Below are 23,807 nucleotides of genomic sequence, written 5' to 3'. Positions count from 1 at the left end.
GGGGGTGACCACTCTTTATTCATTACGATTACCACGGATGTGACAGCAAAATAGGTTGTGATATAATAGGACCAGCAGGTCCACATACCTTATCTCAATTGGAGGCTTCAGGTGTGAAACTCAATGAACCCGCCAATATAATATACCGCTCCGCCTCCGATAGTGTATTTGTAATATGTATGCTATGGCCTCCATTTTTAGTAAACCCATATATATAAGGTTACGCATATATATAGGGTTTTCTCCTCCGATAATGCATTTGCCTATTCATATATATATTCTCCACTCTTTTAACCTTGCATATATATATATATATATATATATATATTGTTCTGTTGTCTCCTTTAACCCTGTGTGTGTGTGTATATATATATATATATATATATATATATATTGCTCCTCTAATGGCTTTGTCTACTTCCTCCGATGGTTGTTTGCATCCTTTGTTCCTCTGTTGCTCCAATGGTTATTTATAGCTATTACCTGCATGCATATAAGCTCTTTGATGACTTATTTTCATGCCTCCAGTGGCACTGTCTACTCCTTGGATATTGCCATATTGACATCAATGACAATCTGTGTCCAACAGGTCCTTCAGAAGAAGCTTGACCACTTGAAGGAAGATCCATCATCATCAGTAACTATGGAAGAGAGGGATCCATCAGACAACCAATATCTGATGGGAGAAACTTCGTTTATTGGAAGGTAAGAACCACAACCACTCTTCAATCTCTTGGAACAGATGTCTGGGAAATTGTGGAAGGATGATATACATTTCCATCAACAATTCCTACAAATTTGGTAGGTAAAAAGAAATATGAAACCAATGCCAACGTTTTCAATACATTATTGGGGATTCTATCACAACCAGAATTTGTCAAAGTTATGCAGCTCAAATCTGCCAAAGAAATATGGGACAAGATCGTTCTAAGCTATGAAGGAGACAATCAGGTAAAATGTGCGAAACTGCAAACTCTCGGAATTCAATATGAAACTCTCAAAATGCACAATGATGAAAGTATAGCTAGTTACTTCTTACGTATAGTTGTCAATTGCATGAAGAATTTGGGTGAAAAGGTAAAAGAATTTACTTTAGTTGAAAAAGTCTTAAGATCCTTGTCTACTAAGTTTGAATCAAAAGTATCTACCATAGAAGAAAATAAGGATCTTCAGACTATTACTATGACATAGCTACATGAAGGTTCATGAGATATGAGAGAAGCCACATTTAAATCTTCAGGAAGAGAAGAACTCAATAAATCAGGACATACTTCAGAAGGAGATGAAGAAGCAAACTTTTTCAAGAACCTTTAACGGGGTTCCAGAAGATTCAGAGGTAAACTACCTTTCAAATGTTTTTCTTGTGGAAGAGTCGGTCATTATGCTGCCAAATTTCCTCATAAAGGTAAGCTTGATAAAGGTAAGGAATCAGCAAAATGGAATAGAAAACAAAGTGTACGTAAGAGGAGCTACTATACGCATGAAGATAGCAATGGTTTATCAATTAGTGATGAAGATGAAAATAGTAATGACTATAGACTTCTGATGGCTTTTGAAGATGATGAGTTTTTACATGCTTTAGATAAAGATGACCTTTATGAAGAAATATATAAACTCAAAATCTATTTCAAAGAAAGGGATATGATTATATATACTCTGACATTCCAACTTGCTGAAGGAGAAAAACACAATGAAATACTAGAATTTGAAATTGTGGGTCTAGGAAAGGATATTGAGAAAACAAAAGCTCCCAATCTTAGATTTTCTAAAGGATCAAAAAGCTTAAATGAAATTATCAAAGTGAAATTTTTTCCTCTTATAAATATAGGTCTTGGATATATTAAAGAAGCATCTCAAGCACAAAAGTCGTCAACCTCCACTAAAATCTATCTTGATGTAGCAAAGAGCAGTGAACAGTTTGACAATCGTCAATAAAGGAATAAAGCAAATCACCAGGTAAATCAGGCTCAATTTACTTCAAGGATGAATAGAAGCTACAACCAACCTCAGGTAAATCATACCCAATCTATTTCAAGAATGAATAGAAACTACAATCATGAGGTGAGTGGATTCGATAATCACATGAACTTCTTTAATGGCCAATGTCTTTCATGTCATAACTTTGGACACAAAGCTACTCAATGTGTTGCTTACAAGACCATGATGACTAGAGAAGCATGAAATCAAACGAATGTGACAGGGATCATGAAATGGACCTACAAAAAATTTTCTCTTCTTGAAAATGAAATAGAATGCTCTCTTTGCAACAACTTCGTTCATGAAGAATTTGGATGCTGGAGTAAATTTCGGGAAACATTTGAGAAGGAGAAAACTTGATTAAGTCCCAAAATATGGAGAAAGAGAAAGCCACAAATAGAAAGAAGTGGTGTAGCCTTGTATGCAGAAGGACAAGAAAATTAGTGATAGATTGACAGTGGATGCTCAAGACACATGACAGGTGACAAAGAAAAACTTCAGTCATATAATGCCTTAGAAAAGGAAAAGAAGGTCTCATTTGGAAATGACACTCCTTCTGTCATAAAAGGTAAAGGTTTTGTTCTCTTAAAAAAAATGTTAAAGCTGGTAATTTTATGTATGTTGATGGTCTAAATCATAACCTATTGAGTGTCAGTCAAATGTGTGATCAAGGAAATGAAGCAATATTTCGATCAAATGGATGTATTTTTCAAGAGAATGATACAAGAGAAACCATGATCAGAGGTATAAGAACTCCAAACAACTTATACATACTCAAGGGGGGACAACAACAATGCTATCTAAGAAAAAATGATGAAAACTGGCTATGGCACAAAAGATTGGGTCATCTAAGCTTCTCCCAAATAAGAAAAGCATGCAGATTCCAGGTTGTTCGTGACATTCCCGATATCAGCATCCCAGAAAATACAGTATGCAAATCATGCCAATTTGGTAAGCAACTAGAGAACACTTCCATGAAAATGAAGGATCATCTAGTAAGCCTCTTGGACTTGTTCATATAGATTTATGTGGACCATCAAGGAAAAGGTCACCTTGTGGAGAAGAATACTTTATATTGTTCATTAATGATTTTTCCAGAATGTGTTGGATAGGACTTCTAAAGCATAAAGATGAAGCATTTGAAAAATTGAAAGCCTTTAAAGCTTTGGTTGAAAATGAATTAGATCATAAAATCAAATGCCTTACATTTGATTGAGGAGGGGAATTTACCTCGACGAATTCTTTGAATTTTGTGAAGAACATGGAATAAAAAGGCAATTCTCCATTGCAAGGACTCCTCAACAAAATGGAGTGTTGGAAAGTCTGAACAAAACTGTTCAACAAATGGCTTGTGCTATGCTAGATGAGTCTGCAACTCGTGCAACCTTCTAGGGTGAAGCTGCATTCGATGATGTCACTATTCTCAACCAATCAAATTTTCGGGTAAACAACACTCAAACTCCAGATGAACTTTGGTATGGTAAGACTCCTACTGCAAAATACTTCAAGGTTTTTGGAAGCAAATGTTACATCAAAAGGATTGATGAAAAATTTGGTATGTTTGAACCCACAGTAGATGAAGGCATTCTCCTTGGCTACTCTTCATGAAGTAAAGGATATAAATGCTATAATAAAAGACTTGGGAGAATTATTGAAAGTATTGATGTTGTGGTTGATTAAGCATGCAAAAATTGAAAGCAGATAAAAACCGAGGAGAATGAAGAAGATGAGGATTACCCTTCCACATCAAATCAGACTAATTCTGAAGAAGAAATCAATGAAGCACTAGAAAAAGAGATAACGGTAGAAGAAAAGACTCCATCCAGGTATGTTTAGAAAAATCATCTAGAGACTCAAATTTTGGGATAGAAAGAGGCAGGTGTGGACACAAGAAGAACTATTACAGAATCTTCAAGCCATCTAGCATTGTTATCCTCCACTGAACTTCAAAATATAAATGAAGCATTCAAAGATGAATGTTGGGTCAAGGCCATGAATGAAGAACTTGAGCAAATTGAAAAGAATAATAATTGTGAATTAGTTCCTAGACCTGATGATAAGAATATCATAGGAACTAAATGGATATTCAAAAACAAGTTGAATGAAAATGGAGAAGTTATTAGAAACAATACCAGACTTGTTTGTAAAGGATATGCTCAACAAGAAGGAATATATTTTGAAGAAATTTTTGCACCTGTTGCTAGACTTCAAGCCATAATAATGGTCCTTGGTCTTTCTAGTTTTCATAAATTCAAAGTATACCAAATGGATGTAAAATTTTCCTTTCTTAATGGAGACTTAGAAGAAGAAGTCTATATTGAGCAACCAAATGGATTCACTCTTGGAAATGATGAAAAACTTGTATGCAGACTTAGAAAGGTTGTCTATGGTCTAAAAAAAGCTCCAAGGGCTTGGTATTATTGTCTTGACAAATATCTCCATCAACAAGGTTTTTCAAAAGGATCAACTGATAGCAATCTATATACAAAGATTGACAATAAAAAATTGCTAATACTTCATGTGTATGTTGATGATATCATTTTTGGTAGCAATGAAGAAGCGATGAGTCAGAATTTTGCTTCGGTAATGAAGCAGGAATTTTGAAATATCCCTGCTTGGTGAGTTTACATATTTTCTTGGTCTACATGTTCAACAAAATAAAGATGGTATTTTTCTATCACAAACCAAATATCTCAAATAGATCTTGAAAATATACGGCATGGAAGATTCTAAACCATTTTGTACCCCAATGGTAACAGGATGCAGTCTAAGCTCAAATTATGAATCAACAGTACTACATCAACTAACCTACAGATCCATGATTGGTAGTTTTCTTTATCTAATAGGTACCCAACCAGACATCATGCATGCAGTAGGAATAGTTGAAAGATTCCAAGAAAATCCAAAGGAATCACACCTTCAGGTAGTCAAAAGAATTTTCAAATATCTTCAAGGGACACATAATTTTGGTTTATGGTGTCCTAGAGATACAGGTCTTACACTTCATGCATAAACAGATGCAGATTGGGCAGGAAGCATTGATGACATAAAAAGCACTAGTGGTGGTGCATTCTATATGGGTTCTAGATTAGTGTCTTGGTTCAGAAAGAAAAAAAGTTTAATTGTATTATCTATAGCTGAAGCAGAATATGTGGTTGGTGCATCTTCTTGCACATAACTCCTTTGTATGATGCAAACATTTCATGACATTCAAATCACATTTACTCCACCCTCTCCATTCTATGTGATAATACAAGTGCCATCAACATTTCAAAGAATCCAGTCATGCATTCCAAAACCAAGCACATACCCATCAAATATAATTTTATACGTGAACAAGTGCTTGAAAAAAAGGTCAAAATAGAGTATATTCCCTGCAAAAAATAGGTTGCTGATATATTCAACCAAACCACTACCCGGAGAGACATTTGAATTACAGCTGAAGCAGAATATGTGGATGGTGCATCTTTTTGCACACAACTCCTTTGGATGATGCAAACATTTCAAGACATTCATATAACATTTACTCCACCCTCTCCATTCTATGTGATAATACAAGTGCCATCAACATTTCAGAGAATCCAGTCATGCGTTCCAAAACCAAGCACATACCCATCAAATATAATTTTCTACGTGAACAAGTGCTTGAACAAAAGGTCAAATACCCTCCAAAGGACAGGTTGCTAATATATTCAACCAAACCATTGCCCGGAGAGACATTTGAATATCTCAGACAGAAGCTGGAAGTAATTGATGTATCATCCAGTTGTTAAAACTTTTCTGTTTCAAAGAAAGGTGGTTATACATGAGTTGCATGAATCTTAATCATGTACATGCACTGGTTTCTATGGATATAGTCACATATATGTTTGTTTAAAGAAAAGCAGTCAGCCAAACTCAAGATGAAAGGAGTCTGATATGGTTCAGGAGGAGCATAAACTTCTAATAATGAATTGTTGCCATTATCCTAGAAGATCTTGGTATATTTTCACACAATTGTTTTTTATTCAAGTGGAACAGGTTCAGGGGGAGATCATGGTTGCTGGTCTGGATGCTAATTGACAGATGTTGCTGATGATTGTTTCTGATGACTATCATGGTCTTATCTCAGATATTTGGTCTCTATCATATATGTCATATTTACCTCTTAATGTAAAGGCCATGAAATAACCTATTTTGTTACCCTGCTATGCATGGGATGGATGACGTAATGTTTTTACTTTGACATGTATAAACAATTGGTATATCCCCACTTGGTTGGGTGGATGAGTCAAACTTGGTATATCTCTACTTGGTTGGGAGATGGATGTACGTATGAGTCATTGGTGATAGGAAGGTAATGTATGATGTATGTATAAAGTTATGTTTTCCTTTTAGAACATCTTTTTGCAGACCTTACTTATGTTCAGGGGGATCATGGAGCTCAATCAGCACACTTCAACATATCAAAGAATTCAATTGTACTAAGGGGGAGTATAACCCTTTGCCCTTGATGACAAAGGGGGAAAGTGACTTGGGGTTTCCATCAAGTCCAAAGGGGGAGATTGTCGGCATTATGACATAGATTTGGCACTATGACATAGGTGTTGTCCTAGATGGAAACTCACTCAGATGATAGATCATATATCAGACTCACAAAATGATGAAAGATAGGTATACGTAGGTTCCCCATTGACCAAGCCATGTGTACACTTAGGCTAGCAAACGAAAAGGAGAGTATAACATACACATGCACTTTCACAAAAGGAAAGGCACGTACATGTTGGAAAACTAAGTTTTGGTCTGTGGTATTTGGTCCATGGCATTTTTATACATGGTATTGGTCCAAGGTATCTGGTCTGAAGTGTTGACCCCATGTATGTGGTCCAAGGTATTGGTCCTAAGTAGTTTTCATCAATGGTTTTGGGTAAGGCCTAAGACTATAAAAGGAGGAGAAGATCTTTAGGCAAAGGCACTCAAGGATTGAATATCTGATGATGAGCAAGATCTAGTATACATGTTATTAGGTTATTGTGCATGCTGGATTTGAACCAAGGATGAACCTTAGTGCTTCATGAAGAATAAGATCTAATGAAGGGTCAAGATCTTAAGGCTTGCAGTGAAACCTTGAGAAAAGTCCATATGCACGGAGTTTTCACATATGGAAGTAGCGTATACCTCATAAAATAAGTTCTAGCTTCTCCTATTTGTTGTTGTAATGTTCTAGGTTCTAGCCTAGGTTTTGGTTACTGTATTTTGGTTACAATATTCTAAAAAGTGTTTGATTGATTCAGTTGTGGTTGGTGCAAATGAGATTGGTTGATGGGGATAATTTGATTATTGAATGATATTTTTTTGATGGATCCAATCTGAAAATTTATGAAACATGGTCCTTGGAAGAAAAGAGAAGGTTGTGGCCTTCTGTAGGCCGACACCTACGTAATAGTAAAAAATATTAGTTAGTACAAGAGCTACGGGGTTGTATTTCCCTTCCAGGAGAAGCTGGAGAATGAGAGAAGGTTGTAGCCTTATGTAAGTAGAAGCCTGCGTACTGGTACATGACTACACTAGTAGAAAAAATTGTAAAAAGAAGTTTCTTATTAAAAAGAAGATACAGACGATCGTAGCAGGTGGTTTTCACCGACATTGGCTTTCCAACTTATACCTTGTGTTCATGTGTCTGATTTTCTGTTCTATTTTTACTACAACTGTTTACTGTTTATATGGTTCTGATGCACTATTTAAAGATCAACATATGTTGAATTAAATGAAATATTTTGGTAGAAATCACATGAGATAATTTTTTGGTGAATGCATTTAGAACCAGCAAGTGTGGTTCATAATCAGGACCAGATGAAGAGGAAAATCATAGCAAAGTCTTAAATAGAGGCAAACCATTGCTTTATATTTAAGCCATTGTTATGGTTTTCCTCTTCATTTGGTCCTGATGATGAACCACACTTCTTGGTTTGAAACACGTCAGCCAAAAAATTTTCTCATGTGATTTCTACCAAAAGAATTTGTTTAATTCATTATGGATCAAAAAATCTTGAATACAGAGGTTGACATATGTTGGATATGGCATATAAAAGTGGCTTCTTTACCAGCTTAAAATTCTCTTTTATGGCCTCCACAAGGGCCTGCTCACCACCTTTTCAACCAAATATCAAATATAGTTGTTACTTGAAATTACGTCTCTACATTGCTCTCTATTTAAGCCTTTGTTATGGTTTGCCTCTTCAAGTGGTCCTGATGATAAACCACACTTGTTGGCTCGAAAGGCGTTGGCCAAAAAATTCTCTCATGTGATTTCTACCAAAATCTTGTTGGACACAGATTGTCATTAATGTCAATATGACAATATTCGAGGAAAAAAAGGAGCTAAGAGGAGTGGAACAGAGGATGTAGACAACCATCGCAGAAACAGAGGAATAAGCAGAGCTATAAGGAAGCAGACAAAGCCATCAGAGGAGAAATGGGTGCATTTATATTATTAGGAGCTATCGGGCCATAAAAGAATTATATGCATGAAGATACAGGTAGAGGAGCATATATCATACGTATGTGTTTTTACACTATTGGATGCACAAAACCTTATATATATGTGTTTATGTGTGTGTGTGTGTGTGCATGTATATATATATGTATACATTTATACTATCGGGTCGTAAAATCCATGTATGCATGATTTAACACTATTAGAGGTGGAAGACTTGGCTCTAGGGCAAATACACTATCGGAGGTAGATTGCAGACTTGAAACCCTATACACATGAGTGTTGAGTTGTATCGAGTCCGGCATATTGCATCACTATGAGGGGTCTACGTTAACGTCGAGCCGTGACCCTATGTGACTTTCGATCGCCGATAGCAAGTATCGCATCGGCACTTCAGAAGTGGGAGCTACAATATGTCAGGTAGTCCAATAGATCACCGATAACGATATCACATCGGACCTCTATGAGGGGAAACTCCCGACTGCGATGCCTATCCACATGGACCCACCCCACATTACAAATATGACTTAATCTATAATCGCATCCGTCGCATATCGCAAGCCGTAAAGCCTTGCCACATTGGAAGCACCGACTGTGATAGCTTGTGGACTCGATGGGCATATTAACTATGGTTTAATACCATATCGTATCCATTCCATTGGAGTAGTAGAGGATCGATCGTCGGCCATTGGCAGAGTCATGGGTCCGATATATAAAGGACCCCTAGGAGTCACGAATTGCCGATTGTGATTTAAGCACGGACCCGATACATGAATAGGTGCTATTGTTTGACCGTTTGACTGTTTTTTCTCATATTGTCTGTGTAATGGAATGTCTATCTTGCGCGGGGTGTTTTAAGCGGAAAGTCTTACGACGGTTGTTCTGATAGTTAAGAAGGTTAAATGTTAGTGAAAAGGGGTGAATCATGGCAATTATAATTCCGATCGAGGCAAAACATCTCTGTTTAATTGAAAGAACTCTATATATGTCGCAGTCATTGCCAAAAGGACCACTTCTATAGTAAACCGGGAGGATATGTTCTCCGTGGATCATTTGGACCAGTCTAATGAATCTACGTATCCCAAGAATTTCAATGAACTTTCATAGTGCAGAGGAAGCCGCAGCGATCGAGGAGGAAGCCTAAGATGCAGTGTAATCAGAAACGAATGGAAAGAGGCATGGGAATGTATAAAACAGTAGAAACATAGAAATTTTCATGCTATTGTTGTGGTGAAGAACCAGAGTGTGAGGTAGCAGAAGCAGCAGAGGCAGGAGACGCAACAGAAGCAGTGGAGGTTGTAGAGGCAGCAGAAGTAGCAGAGGCAAGAGAGTTGGATTGAGAGAACCTCAGGTGAATAGATTGTAGCAGTGTACCAATTTATGCCAAGGTTGGGTTGGAGCCCAACAAGTTGGAGCCTCAAAACTGAACGAGATTGAAGTCATTGGGGGTAGGTGCTCCTAAGTGTAGAACCACTACAAAACAAAGTTCGTTCTCTAGAGGTTGGAGCCTCACTGAACTCCAAGTTGGAGCTTGGCAACTATCCACAATCAGATATATACTTATATTGTATTTATTTCATTGCATTGTCTTGAGTTTTAATAAAAGAATTAATTCCAGCTATTGATATCTGTGTTCTATGTATACATATACATAACTATATATGCTCTAGGCAATCATTAGAACAATTAAAAAAAAAGGAAATACTAATTCAACCCCCCCCTAGTATTTCCAACAATTGGCATCAGATTTGGTTTCTTCATACTAGCCTAACAGCTTGAAGTGGGATCCACAGCCATGATGAGAAATCACGAAGCATCAGGAATACCTCCTTTGCTCGATGGCACTAACTTTGGTTTTTGGAAGAAAAAAATGACCTACTACTTAATGTCCCTTGGACGTAAAGTCTAGCATTTTGTTCAAAATGAATACCAAATGACTTCAACTCTTCCAACAGACCTAGACGAGAGGAAAGCCTACATCCCAAATGCAAAGGCCTTGAACTCCATCACTAGTGGAATCACTGATTCTGAGTTTACTAAAGTCATGCACTGTACCTCTATCAAAGAAATGTGGGAGAAGCCAGTTGGCTTGTACGATGGAGACTCAAAAGTCAAAAAGGCAAAGCTTCAAACTCACAGAACACAATTGAAAGTTTGAGGATGGAAGATGAAGAAGATATTGTAGCATACCTCCTCCGAGTAGCTGAAGTGGTAAATTCCCTGAAAGGATTGAACGAAAAAATTGAAGAAAGCACCATTATTCAAAAGGTATTAAGGTCTCTTCCAAATATATTTGACTCCAAAATAAGTGCTATAGAAGAAGAAAAGGATCTACATACCCTCAAAATGGATGAACTCCATGGAATTCTCACTGCCTATGAAATGAGGAAAGGTGGCCCAAGCTCCAAATATGCAGCATTCAAGGCCTCAAAGTCAAAGAAGGGGAAAGAAAGGGATGTTTGTAGTGATGAGTCAAATATGGAATCTGAATTGGCTCAATTTTTAGGAAAGCTGAAGAGAGGATCTAAGATTAAAGGCAAGTATCCTCTTATCTATTTTAAATGTGGTAAAATAGGTCATTATGCAACAAGATGTCCTCATAAAGACGATAATGATGATGAAGGAAATTCTAAAAGGATGGCACACAAAAAGAAAGGGTCCAATAAGAAAAACTTCTTCTCCAAGCAAGACGAGTCTGATGAGGATGAGTTTATGGTCATCAAAAAGAAATCAGATGAGGAAAGTGATCATGATGAAAGCAAAGAAACATTATTCAGGGCACTCGTAGATGATGATGACTCAGGGCTGGAAGGAAATGTAGATGAACTGTGAATAAGCGGCATTGAAGAAAATGAGAAACTACAGAACAAAATCATTTCTCTCAAAGTGGAAAATGAGGAAATAAGAAGGAGAGAAGATATCTTGGAAGTAAAGCTTAAAGAAAAAGAACAGACTTGTGAAGAACGTGAGGCCGAACTAGTGTCTCTGGAAAGGTGTTGGAGGAAATTAAAAAGGGTTGTAAACGATCTCAAATACTTGAGGCTATTCTGAAAAATAAAAAACCTCAACATGACAAGTCTGGAATAGGTTTCAAAGGAGAATCCTCAAGCACTAAGAATAGTGTGAAAAGCTATGCTGATGCACTTTCCTGCAATCCAAAAGATGAAAAAGTATGTTATCAAAAGTGCATCCCAGATCCCAAGAGTGAAGAGAGAATTACTCCAAAGAAGAATGTGTAGTCGAATCATGGACACTACAACAAATTCAAACCTATACTCCACCAAGGGCCCATCGCAAATCCAAAGAATGAGGGAGGAGTAATTCCAAGGAAGGAAATCAACTCAAACCATGGTTGCTTCAATAGGTACAAAACCAACTTTCTTGGACACTTCTTTCACTATAAAAACATTGATCATCAAGCCAGACATTGTATGGCTCATAGAACTGAAAAGACAAACTTAAAGGACGAAATAATCAACTCATATGCCCCCAAAAGGTAGGGACAAATCAAAACCTTTAATTCATTTGATCCCTTGACCAAATTTGATCTAATTTGCTCTTTCTACTACAATAATGGACACTATGAACAAGAATGGCCACTCAAAGGAAGAAGGACAAGTAGCAAGAACTCCAGTATGGATAAATTCAACCTGGCTCTATATGCTGAAAATAATGGAAACCGATGGTTTGTGGATAGTGGGTGCTCTAGAAACATGACAGGAGACAGAAGGAAGTTTGTCTCACTAAGAAAAAAGGAAGGTAATGTGTCCTTTGGAAGCACATTTGGCAGAATTGTAGGAAAAGGAATTGTCTCTAATTAATGGAAAAGGAAAAGCTCAAGATGCTCTGCTAGTAGATGGGCTCATACATAATCTCCCAAGTGTCACCCAAATGTGTGATCAGGGAGATAAGGTTGTCTTCAGCACCAAAGACTATGAAATAAGGAACTCTTACTGAGGGGAACCTGTGGTGAGAGGGCTTAGAAAACCAGACAACATTTACATTCTGAACAAGATTCAGGAAAATAAATGCTACCTAAGTAAAACAAATGAAAGTTTGTTGTGGCACACGCGACTTGGACATAGAAGCTTAGAAAATTTGGTCAACATCAACAAGATTAGAGCTGTACAAGACATCACAAGGCTATTCAAACCAAATCAAGGAGTATGTGGTCCATGTCAACATGGAAATCAAACCAGAACCAGCCACAAGACAATGTAGCTCTCTACATCAAAGCCCTTGGAGATCATCCATGGTGATCTATGTGGACCAACTAGAAAGCAGGCACTGCAAGGAGAAAGGTACTTTTTGTTATTTTTTGATGACCATATTAGAATGATGTGGATATATTTTATAAAGTATGAATTTGCAACTTTTGAATGTTTTAAGAATCTAAAAGCCCTTGTAGAAAATGAAAAAGATTCAAAAATTAAGTGCCTCGGAACAGACAAAGGGGGAGAATTCACATCAAACGAGTTTAGTAAGTTCAGTAATATTCATGGAATTAAAAGGAAATTCTTTGTTGGTAGAACACCTTAGAAAAATGGGGTAGTTGAAAGAAGAAACCGAACAGTGCAAGAAATGGCAAGAAAAATGTTACTAGCAGCAGACTTGCAGTCAAAATTCTGGAGAGAAGCAGTAGGGACGGCTGTCTATACATTAAATCAAACTCAATTGAGACCAAACTGTGAAAAAACACCTTATGAGTTATCAAAAGGAAGACCAGCTTCAGTAAAGTACTTTAATGTCTTTGGAAGCAAGTGCTTCATAAAAATAAATGATGGCTCACCAGGAAAGTTTGATTCTCGGGTTGATGAAGGGATATTTCTTGGATACTCTACAAGGAGCAAGGGTTACAAGTGCTACAATTTTTGACTGAAGAAAATACTGGAAATAATTGATGTAAATGTTGATGAAGGACTTCTAGAAAAAGAAATTGAAGAATATGAATATGATTTTTTCATTGAAGAAGAAGAACCTAAAGAAGAAGATCTTGAAGAAGAAGAAATATATGAGGAAGAAGAAGAGGAGAAAGAACCACCTCATACCCCTTCAAAGATGAAGTTTTTCCAAAGAGATCATCTAGAAGAGTAGATTATTGGTGACATAGATGAAGGTGTGCAAAGTCAAAGAAGGATAACAATTACACCCAAGAGAAAAGTCATTGCCCTTCTATCTATGATAGAATTAGAAACATTTGCAGAAGCAAGTAAGGATCCTCATTGGGTTAAAGCCATGGAAGAATAAATGTCTCGAATTGAGAAGAACAAGATATGGGAGCTGGTACCTCGTCCAAAGGACAAAGACATAATAGGAACCAAATGGGTATTTAAAAATAAAATGAATGAGGAAGGACATGTTATCAGAAACAAGGCAAGGCTTGTCTGCAAAGGGTATTCACAAATTGAAGGAATTGACTTTGAAGAGACATTGGCACTAGTGGCCTATATGGAATCTATTAGAATGTTCTTAGAATTTTCTTTCTCAAAAGGATTTTAAATCTATCAAATGGACGTGAAATAAACATTTCTAAATGGGGAACTCAAGGAGGAAGTCTACATGGAGCAGCCAGATGGTTTTGATCTAACAACAGGAAAGGACTTAGTCTGTAAGTTGAAAAAGGCTTTATATGGGTTCAAACAAGCTCAGCTTGGTATGGAAGATTTGGATCACTATCTACAACAACAAGGCTTCAAAAAGGGAGTGGCTGGAAGCAATCTATACATAAAGACAAACGAAGGTAAGTTACTAGTTTCTCTTGTTTATGTCGATGATCTGATTTTTGCTAGTAATAATGATGAAATGAGCCATGAATTTTCTCAAAGCATGTCAAAAGAGTTTGATATGTCAATGATAGGAGAGTTATGCCACTTCCTTGGACTTCAAGTATTTCAAACCAAAGTAGGATTGTGTATATCTCAAACCAAATATTTAAAAGATGTGCCCAAAAAATATGGAATGGAGGACTATGCACCCATGAGCACTCCTATGACCAAAAACTGCAAACTAAGCAAATATGATGACTCCCCTCTAGTAGATGCAATCGTTATAGGTCAATGATTGGAACCCTTTTATACTTAACATCTACAAGAGTAGACATAATGTAGGCAGTAGGAAAGGTGGGAAGATTTCAATCTGCTCCCAAATAATCCCACTTATTAGCTGTAAAAAAATTCTCAGATACCTGAAAGGGACTTTTTATTTCAGCCTTTGGTACCGAAAGAGCTCAACACTCACTGTCACTACATACACTAATTCTGATTGGGCTGGAAGTATAGATGATCAAAAAAGTACTAGTGGAAATGCGTTCTTCCTAGGAGATTGTCCAGTATCCTAGCTCAGCAAAAAAAAGTCATCCATATTATTATCCACAGTTGAAGCTGAGTATATTGCTACAGTAGACTATTGTACTCAGATACTATGGATGAAGGAAGATCTAAAAGATTTCGAGATGTGTACAAATCAACCAATTATTGTCTATTGTGACAACGCAAGTGCTATCAGTCTCAACAAAAATCCAGTGATGCACTCAAGAACCAAACACATACCAATCAAGTATCATTTCCTCTATGAGCAAGTAGCTGAACAAAACGTCATACTCGAATATATCAATACTAAGGAGTAGATAGCTGATATTTTCACAAAACCTCTTCCTCGAGAAGCATTCAAACATCTGCGTCAAAAGATGGTTGTTATTTCTTTATCATCACTCAAGTTCATTCATAAAGATGTAGCAGCATAGGCGAAGCAGTTTGATAGGGAGTCCATATGCATTCCTTTGCCATAGATGTCAAAGGGGGAGAGCAGAAGAATATTTCCATCAATAATAAAGGGGGAGATTGTTGGACACAGATAGTCATTGATGTCAATATGGCAGTATTTGAGGAGCAGAAGGAGCCAAGAGGAGCATAACAGAGGATGCAGATAGCCATCACAGCAACAGAGGAACAAGCAGAGCTATAAGGAAGCAGACAAAGCCATCAGAGGAGCAATGGGTGCATTTATATTATCAGGATCTATCGAGCCAGTAAAGAATTATATGCATGAAGATACAGGCGGAGGAGCATATGTCATACATATGTGTTTTTACACTATCAAAGGCACAGAACCTTATATATATATATATATATATATATATATATCTACTATCGGGTTGTAAAACCCATGTATGCATGCTTTAACACTATTGGCAGACAAAAGCCCATATACATAGGCTTAACACTATCGGAGGTAGATTACGGACTTGAAACTATATACATGGGAGTGTTGAGTCGTGTCAGGTCTGGCACATCACATCACTATGAGGGGTCTACGTTAACGTCGAGCCCTAACCCTGTGTGACTTTTGATTGATGATAGCGAGTATCGGATCAGCAATTCAAAAGTGGGAGCTACAATATGTCAAGTGGTCCATTGCAATCGTCGATAGCGATATCGCATCGAACCTCTGCCAGGGGAAACTCTTGACTGTGATGCATATCCATGTAGACCCGCTGCACATTAGAAATATGACTTAATCTATGATCGCATCCGTCGCATATCGCAAGCCATAAAGAGTTGTCACATTGGAAGCACCAATTGCGATAAGTTGTGGACTCGACGGGCATATTAACTATGGTTTAGTACCATATCACATCCAGTCCCTCAGAGTAGTGGAGGATCGATTGTTGGCCATTGCTGGAGTCAAGGGTTTCATATATAAAGGACCCCCATGAGTCATGAATCACCGATTGCGATTTAAGTGTGGACACAATACAGGAATAGGTGCGACTGTAATATTTCCTGAAGTCTACCTTTTAGTCTGTTTGACTATTTTTTTTCATATTCTCTGTGTAATGGAATGTATGGCTTGTGCAGGGTGTTTTAAGCCGAAAGGCTTATCATGGCTGATTCGACAGTCAAAAGGGTGAATGTCAATGAAAGGGGTGAATCATGGCAATTATGATTGCGATCAGGACAAAACATCTCCGTTTAATTGAAAGAACTCTGTGTATGCCGCAATAATTTCCAAAAGGAGCAATGTTATGGCAAACGGGGAGGATGTGCTCTCCGGGGATCATTTGGACCAGTCTAATGAATCTACATATCCCCAGAAAGTTAGTGAACTTGCACAACACAAAGGAAGCCATAGCGACTGAGGAGGAAGCCTAAGAAGTGGTGTAAGTGGAAATAAATGGACAGAGGCATGGGAATGTATAAAACAATAAAAACATAGAATTGTTCATGCCATCGTTGTGGTGAAGAACCAAAGTGTGAGGTAGCAGAAGCAGCAGAGGCATAAGATGCAATAAAAGTAGCGGAGGTTGTAGAGGCAGCAGAAGTAGTAGAGGCAGGAGAGTAAGAGTGAGAGAACCTCAACTGAATAGAGTGTAGCAGCATACCAATTTATACCAAGGTTGGGTTGGAGCCCAAGAAGTTAGAGCCTCAAAACTAAACAAGACTAAAGTCATTGGGGGTAGGTTCTCCTAACTACAGAACCACTGCAAAACAGAGTTGGTGCTCTGGAGGTTAGAGCCTCACTGAAGTCCAAGTTGGAGCTTGAAAACTATCCAAAATCAAATATATACTTATATTGTATTTATTTCATTGCACTGTCTTGAGTTTTAATAAAAGCATTAATTCCAGTTGTTGATTTATGTGTTATGTGTATACATATACATATCCATATATGCCTTTGGCAATTACTAGAACAATTAAAAAAAGGGGAAATAATGATTCACCCCCCTCTCAGTATTGTTTCCAACAACAATATGTTATAGGTTGATTGAACGAAAATTCTCAATGTTGTTGTTGGTGGGTGTTTAGATATCTGAATGATATCTAAATTTTTGTGCAAATGTAACATGAATCTCCAAAAACCATGAACAACATAAGGTATATATATATATATATATATATATATATATATATATATGTATATATATATATATATATGTATATATATATATATATATATGTATATATATATATATATATATGTATATATATATATATATATATATGTATATATATATATATATATATGTATATATATATATATATATATATGTATACATATATGTATATATACATATATACATATATATATATATAATACATATATATATATATATATATATATATATATATATATATATATATGTATATATATCCCTTTCACATAAACCAACATGAAATTTGGAATTTATCAAGTCTGCACTCATAACATGATAGCAACCAACAAATAAAAAAATGGCTTGAACAGAAAGAAATAGCTTCACCTTCATTCTTTAGCTACTTCTATTTATTTGAATTTTACTTGTGACATTCCTTATCTGATAAGGAACCAAAATCATCACTAGTATTAAATTCATCCAACATGGAATTTAGAGATCCCACTGACATTTGTTTTTTTGTTTCCATGCCTAAAAACCATGGAGATCCTTGTCGATTGTAGAATAAGATGGGTGAATGTTGCTCAAGAACACGTTCCTTATTAACCATTGTTACCTACCATAAGCCAAAGAGACAACAAAATATCTGCATACAGAAAATCCCCTAATGAAATATAATCATAACTTATCTAAGAAGTCTAAAAGATGTTCCTAACTAATAAACTTTGTATTTGTAAATTTTGTTTCCTTAGATTTTAAAAAGACTACGTTGTACAACACTTTTGTCTATTTATCCAAGAAATTATATCAGAGTATATGTGACACAATAGCAATCTACTATACCTAAAGTAAAGACACAAATTTTCTCAAGAAAATAGATTTGAAAAGATCTTTGAAAACTATATGTTTGTCATCAAAGCTTTAATTAATTTAACAACAAACTAGTTGGAGTTTGAACATCAAAATCATTAATAAGAAACGAACAAGACAATGGCCAAAGTCGTTATTCATACAAATAAAGATTGACTCACTATTGCCATTGCAGATAACTGAAATTTGGGTAGTGGTCTAATAGTTAGAGCTTAATTTCAAGGAAGACTTGTCAATACCATCATTTTTTCCACAATCTGTTGTGTCTCTATATCCAGATCAGATAGCTTGCTATTCTAAAGTTCTACCTTTCAATTACCGATTTCTGACTCAACCTTTAAAACACAATTCTACAACTCCATTTGATTTCTTTTGTCAAGAGAACTAGCTAGACCTTCCCACCCTCTGTTAAGAGAAATAAATGTTTTTAAAAAGTTCTTTTGTACCATAGACACAAACCCATTATCCTTAGGTAATATAAACCAATATCCAAAATTCAAAATATGAACCATAAGAATTGTCTAGGCGGGCCTTGGGCTTGTGCTTAAGATAAAATATATATTCTCTATAAATATATAAAATATATTTATGCTAATTACATCACAACGTCAGCATAGGTGAGCCCACATGGCTTGAAACACCTAAAAGTACCCAAGTTATTACAATATAGGTATAATATGATTGATTATATTCCACGGGTCAAACTTGCAGGGTTACATCCATGATATTATTGTCAAGTATCTATGCCAATGAGATCATACACAAGTATGAAATCAATAATTCAATGGAAAAATACCTAGTAGGTTGCTGGCTAACTACCTCACAAAGTTCATATAATTTATTTGCCACCATATAATGAACTTTCCAAGACTTATCCTGTAAAGGCAAGCATAGTTTTAAAACAGATTGAGATGAGTTCTAAATTTTTTCTTAAAAAAAAATTGTAACTTTTTCCAAACATTATAAATCAAAGGCCATGTACAAGAACACATACAACATTAAACTCATCTAATGTATAAAATAAAATAAAATAAAAAATAAATAAATAAAAAAATAAAAAAAAATCACTAGATGCACTAAGAAAAGAAAAAAACATAAAAAATAAAAAATCTTCAAATATGTAATTAGTTGATAAAAATGAAAATAAATATAACGGATCAATCAATGTCATCAAGAATACAAAGTGAAAAAAAGAAACATAAATTATTTTCCAAAAATAACAAAACCTTAATATGCTGGAAAATATAAATGTTCTTCTCATCACTACCCATGCCTTTCAAATCTTAATTTATAACAGACTTGAAAAATTTTCAACCTATAGGTAATACTTAATTATGCTTAAATGCTCACTACACTTACACTATTAAAGAACAATATTAAAATTATTATGCTTAATGGTTTACTAAGCCTCCACTATTAAAATATGTGATTAAGATTATTATGATTAATGTTTCAATAAGCCTCCACTATGCAACCATAACAGTAAGATTGGAAGAATCACTTTAATTCAGTTAATATTAAAGTTTATAACATTAGTTTTAGTGAAATGAAGGTCAAAGTGATATCAAATAAATATGTGAGGATAACCTATGCATATAAGGAATGTCAACATTATTTGGGAAGCTGGAATCACTAAAATAAAGGCACTGTTTTGTGCAGCTTAACTCCAAATACTTTGATGTTTTGTTTGGGTACTTGTAATGACATACAACTATTTGACAGATGAGACTAAAATCTATAACACTTAGTTGTTTTAATTACTTGAACAACTAGTATTATAGCATAGAATACAATTCTAACATTATTGCTTTTAAAATACTTGAACAGGTTGAATTGGTGGCTTTATTTGAAATATATGGGATAGTGGGTATCAAAACTATGCCTTGTATTCAGATGTGATATTATTCTTTTCTCATTTGAAAGAAGAATATGTATAATTGTTCAAGAATCAACATTCAAAATTGTTCCCTATTAAGTGACAAGTAATTCATATCTTGATATGTCTGCCTAAGTCTAAATACACTACTAACTTCAAAGCATGTACTTATCATTTCTCTAGGAACTGGCAGGACTAGATGGTCAAACATGCTTCAACGTTAACCAAAGGATATATAAGAATAGTGAAAAACATATATTATTTACTCACATCTATGTTCTGATTTCATTGAATGCATACATTAAAATTTTCAAATTTTGATAGTTATACTTCCTTGCATGGACTAAGAATCAAACACGACTGCTTTGGTTCAATAATAAAATTTGATCTGATTTTTGTTATTCAACTATAGAAACAATAAATTTAGGTTATGCATAAGTATACACAATTGTATTCAATAGTGCAAGGAAAATAGTTCGATCTATTGAGGAGGAATAGTAATCAAAGATCAACCATTCTTCAAAATCAAATTAGAAACTACAAGAAATGCTTCAGAAAGATGTTCATACAATCTCATTATACATTATTTGCATGGACCCTAAAGGGATTGTTTACTAGAAATATTTGAGCGATGTTTAAAATCGAAGGATGTTTGATTCAAGGATTGAACTTTTACCTTGACACTACTAGCAAAATGAGATACATACTTCCTCCAAATTGATACCAATTACAATCCCCATACATCCTTCTTTAGTAAAATCACAATCTCAACATTTTGGTCTATGTTTGGGTTCCAAATTCTCTGAATTCCCATAACATGACCAATGCTTTAAAGACCGGAATCATATTTTGGGTCAAACTATACTTAGATCAGAGCTAGTCGATGATTGTTCTTATAAACCGTTTCACTAAAAAATCATTGAAATATGAACATTTTAATCAATAAGGAACACACAACGCATAAATCATTCAATGTAAATGCAAATCATTAGAGACAAAATATGAAAATTTTGTTCATGTATATACCATTTAAGGGTGAATATAACAAAATGACACTAAGAACATTGCACATCCAAAACAAAATACATAAGCATTAAGACTCTAGATGGCCTGTAGAGTCCGAGAGAAAGCATGCCACTCATTTATATGCCATGTAAGTGTGAATATGGGAAAATGGCACGAACTGTAATATAAATATGAAACAATATACATAAACAATGATGCTCTAAGTTTCCTCTAGAATCCAAAACACAACATTGTACAAACTACTACATAAAAATATTTTAGGGTTTCAAGGGGCTAATGGGTTTTAGAATCTATTTACAATCTCTTCATCCTCTAGGTTTTTGTGTAGCCACACCCACACTGGCTCAGTGCAGAATCATAACTAGTCAATCTGACAAGATTGTTTTCCAAACTAGTCGTTTAAGTATGGGAAATGTCATCAAACCATTCCAAGGGCTAGTTTAAAGGGTTATACCATAAAAACTGATACCATATTACATGATGTAAAAATCCTTTTCTATGGTTTACTAAATTGGAAACCAAATCAACAGCAAAACTTAAAATTTTTTGTCCCTAATGTCTATATACTAACCATATACACACAAAACGGTCTATTAAGCAATATTTACTTATGAAATATATTAACCATAGTACTAGTAAGTTCCAAGTGAAATGGAAAAACCATAAGTTAACTGAAAGTTCGAGAGCTTTCCAACAGTGCCACAATGTACCTTAATCATGACTCCCATAATGGATTCAAAGGGGAAGGCAATCGAACCACTCAAAAACACAAGCAAGCGAGTGCAATAAAGTTTCTTAATGAAATAAAAAAAGGAAATATATAAATCAAGCGTTGAAAAAATTCAAGGAGCCAACACCTCTATAGATAAATCTGCCACACATACCATAGTCTATGCACTAGAATGCTAAGTAATCTATATTCTTGGTAAGATAAAGGATCAAGAGGAATAGTTTTCCTAAGTATGAATACATGTATGAGTTAGTTGCATGTGTTTGCATCTAAAAGGCCTTCGGTTTCAATAACTCTTTAGCAAGAATAAAAAACAACATAGTTGGGTTATGGGATTCAATCAGTAGTAGAGTGCCCCTTCATCAGGAGAATAAGGCAAGCCTAAGTTCATGGATTGGAGGAAGAAGCCATTGTCATCTTCTGAGAGAACATCAGAGATAGCTTCTATGGATTGAGGCCACTATTTTGATGTACAGTGGAAACATGATGTACTTTGCATATTTATTAATGGCTTGATCTGTTAATTTAAATGAACCGAGAGATGTAGAAAATATGAGTGAATTTTTTTATCAATTGGAAAATTATTACCAATGTCATTTTAGTTCTTTTAAATTTTAGTCTTTAAATGCTAATTTTAAAAATGAACCTTTAGCACTAATCTCAAATCAATGAGTAAGAGGTTGACAAGTCACAACATGTTCAACATCATTTCAACCATTAAAATGATATTGTGTACAACTACTTCAACCTCGAAAAGGTTTCAGAAGTGCCACCTTGGCCATGCTCTAATAAGGCAAATGCTACAGTAGTATATTGTTGCTAAGATTTTAAGGGTTCTATCAGTGGCATAGAGAGGTAATATGGATATTGCATGATTATTTCCAACACTATTTGAAATAAAAATAGAGAATATTTGGCATTAGAGTTTATGCCAATCCTTCACTCTTAATTCTAGTCTGATAATAGGAGGTTATGAAAGCATGGAAGCTGTAAATTTATGCATTATTTCTTTTTTGAAAAACATATGACCGGAGTTCCTTTGGTCAATGTATCATTGTCTTATATACGATGTTTGATGGAAATGGAGGGGAAAATGCTACCCATTTTGTTAATGACAGTCTATCTAGGTTCATTATAGAAAATTTCGATTTTCCTTTAGCACTGGAGAAATTAATTAAAATTTTTCTTACAGAGATAGAAAAAGTATTTGATAAGGTTTGTTTACTTCACATTTCTCTCTCAACAAGTACAACAATCCTAAATGTAATGTTTTTTTGGAGAAATCTACTGGTTGCAAATGATGGAGACTGTCAAGTTGTGTTTCCTAGGCATTGGCCAATTGTAGGAATGTCAAGGGATCATAGGTCTTTTTGCACAAGAGAGAGAAAACATATTCAAGTATTAGGAAGACATGTGGATGATGTTTATTTGAATTTTTAGTTAAATGGCACAATGATTTTGGGTTATTTGTATACAAGGTATGAAAGATCCTATTGTTGGTGGTAGGCATTTGAGTGTAGGGATCACCTTCTTTCGTCTAGGAAAGAAAATTTTATAATGTCAAGTTGAAGCTGAAGGAATGGGAAAAGACACATTACATTCCCCCCTCCAAATAAAAAGATCAGTGAGAATCATGAAGTTTCTTAAGAAAAACAAAGTTGTCTTCTCTTGCAGGGACGCTTCGCAAGTGAGAGGGTCATTATAATTAAAACCTTGGATGGTGGAACTGCTAGACATGCATATGACCATTTCCTTGTAGCAGGTATCACGAAAAACCCTAAGAAGGTCATCATAAAGGACACTCTGAAGAAAATTATCAATAATTCCAGGTTGAAGGTTGTCATCAAGGTTGTTAGCTACATCGACATCATTCCCACTAGGTATAGTTTTGATGTGGATTTGAAGAATGTTGTTACCTTTGATAAATTGGAGACCCGCAATAAGAATGTCAAGAAACTAAAGGGAGCAAAATATTCCTTTG

Source organism: Pinus tabuliformis, chromosome 9 (genome assembly GCF_031772625.1).
Source record: "Pinus tabuliformis cultivar Carrire ecotype Pingquan chromosome 9, CPIR1, whole genome shotgun sequence".
Lineage (NCBI taxonomy): Eukaryota > Viridiplantae > Streptophyta > Pinopsida > Pinales > Pinaceae > Pinus > Pinus tabuliformis.
The sequence above is the reverse complement of the archived record's forward strand: the minus strand, read 5'-3'. Positions refer to the sequence as shown.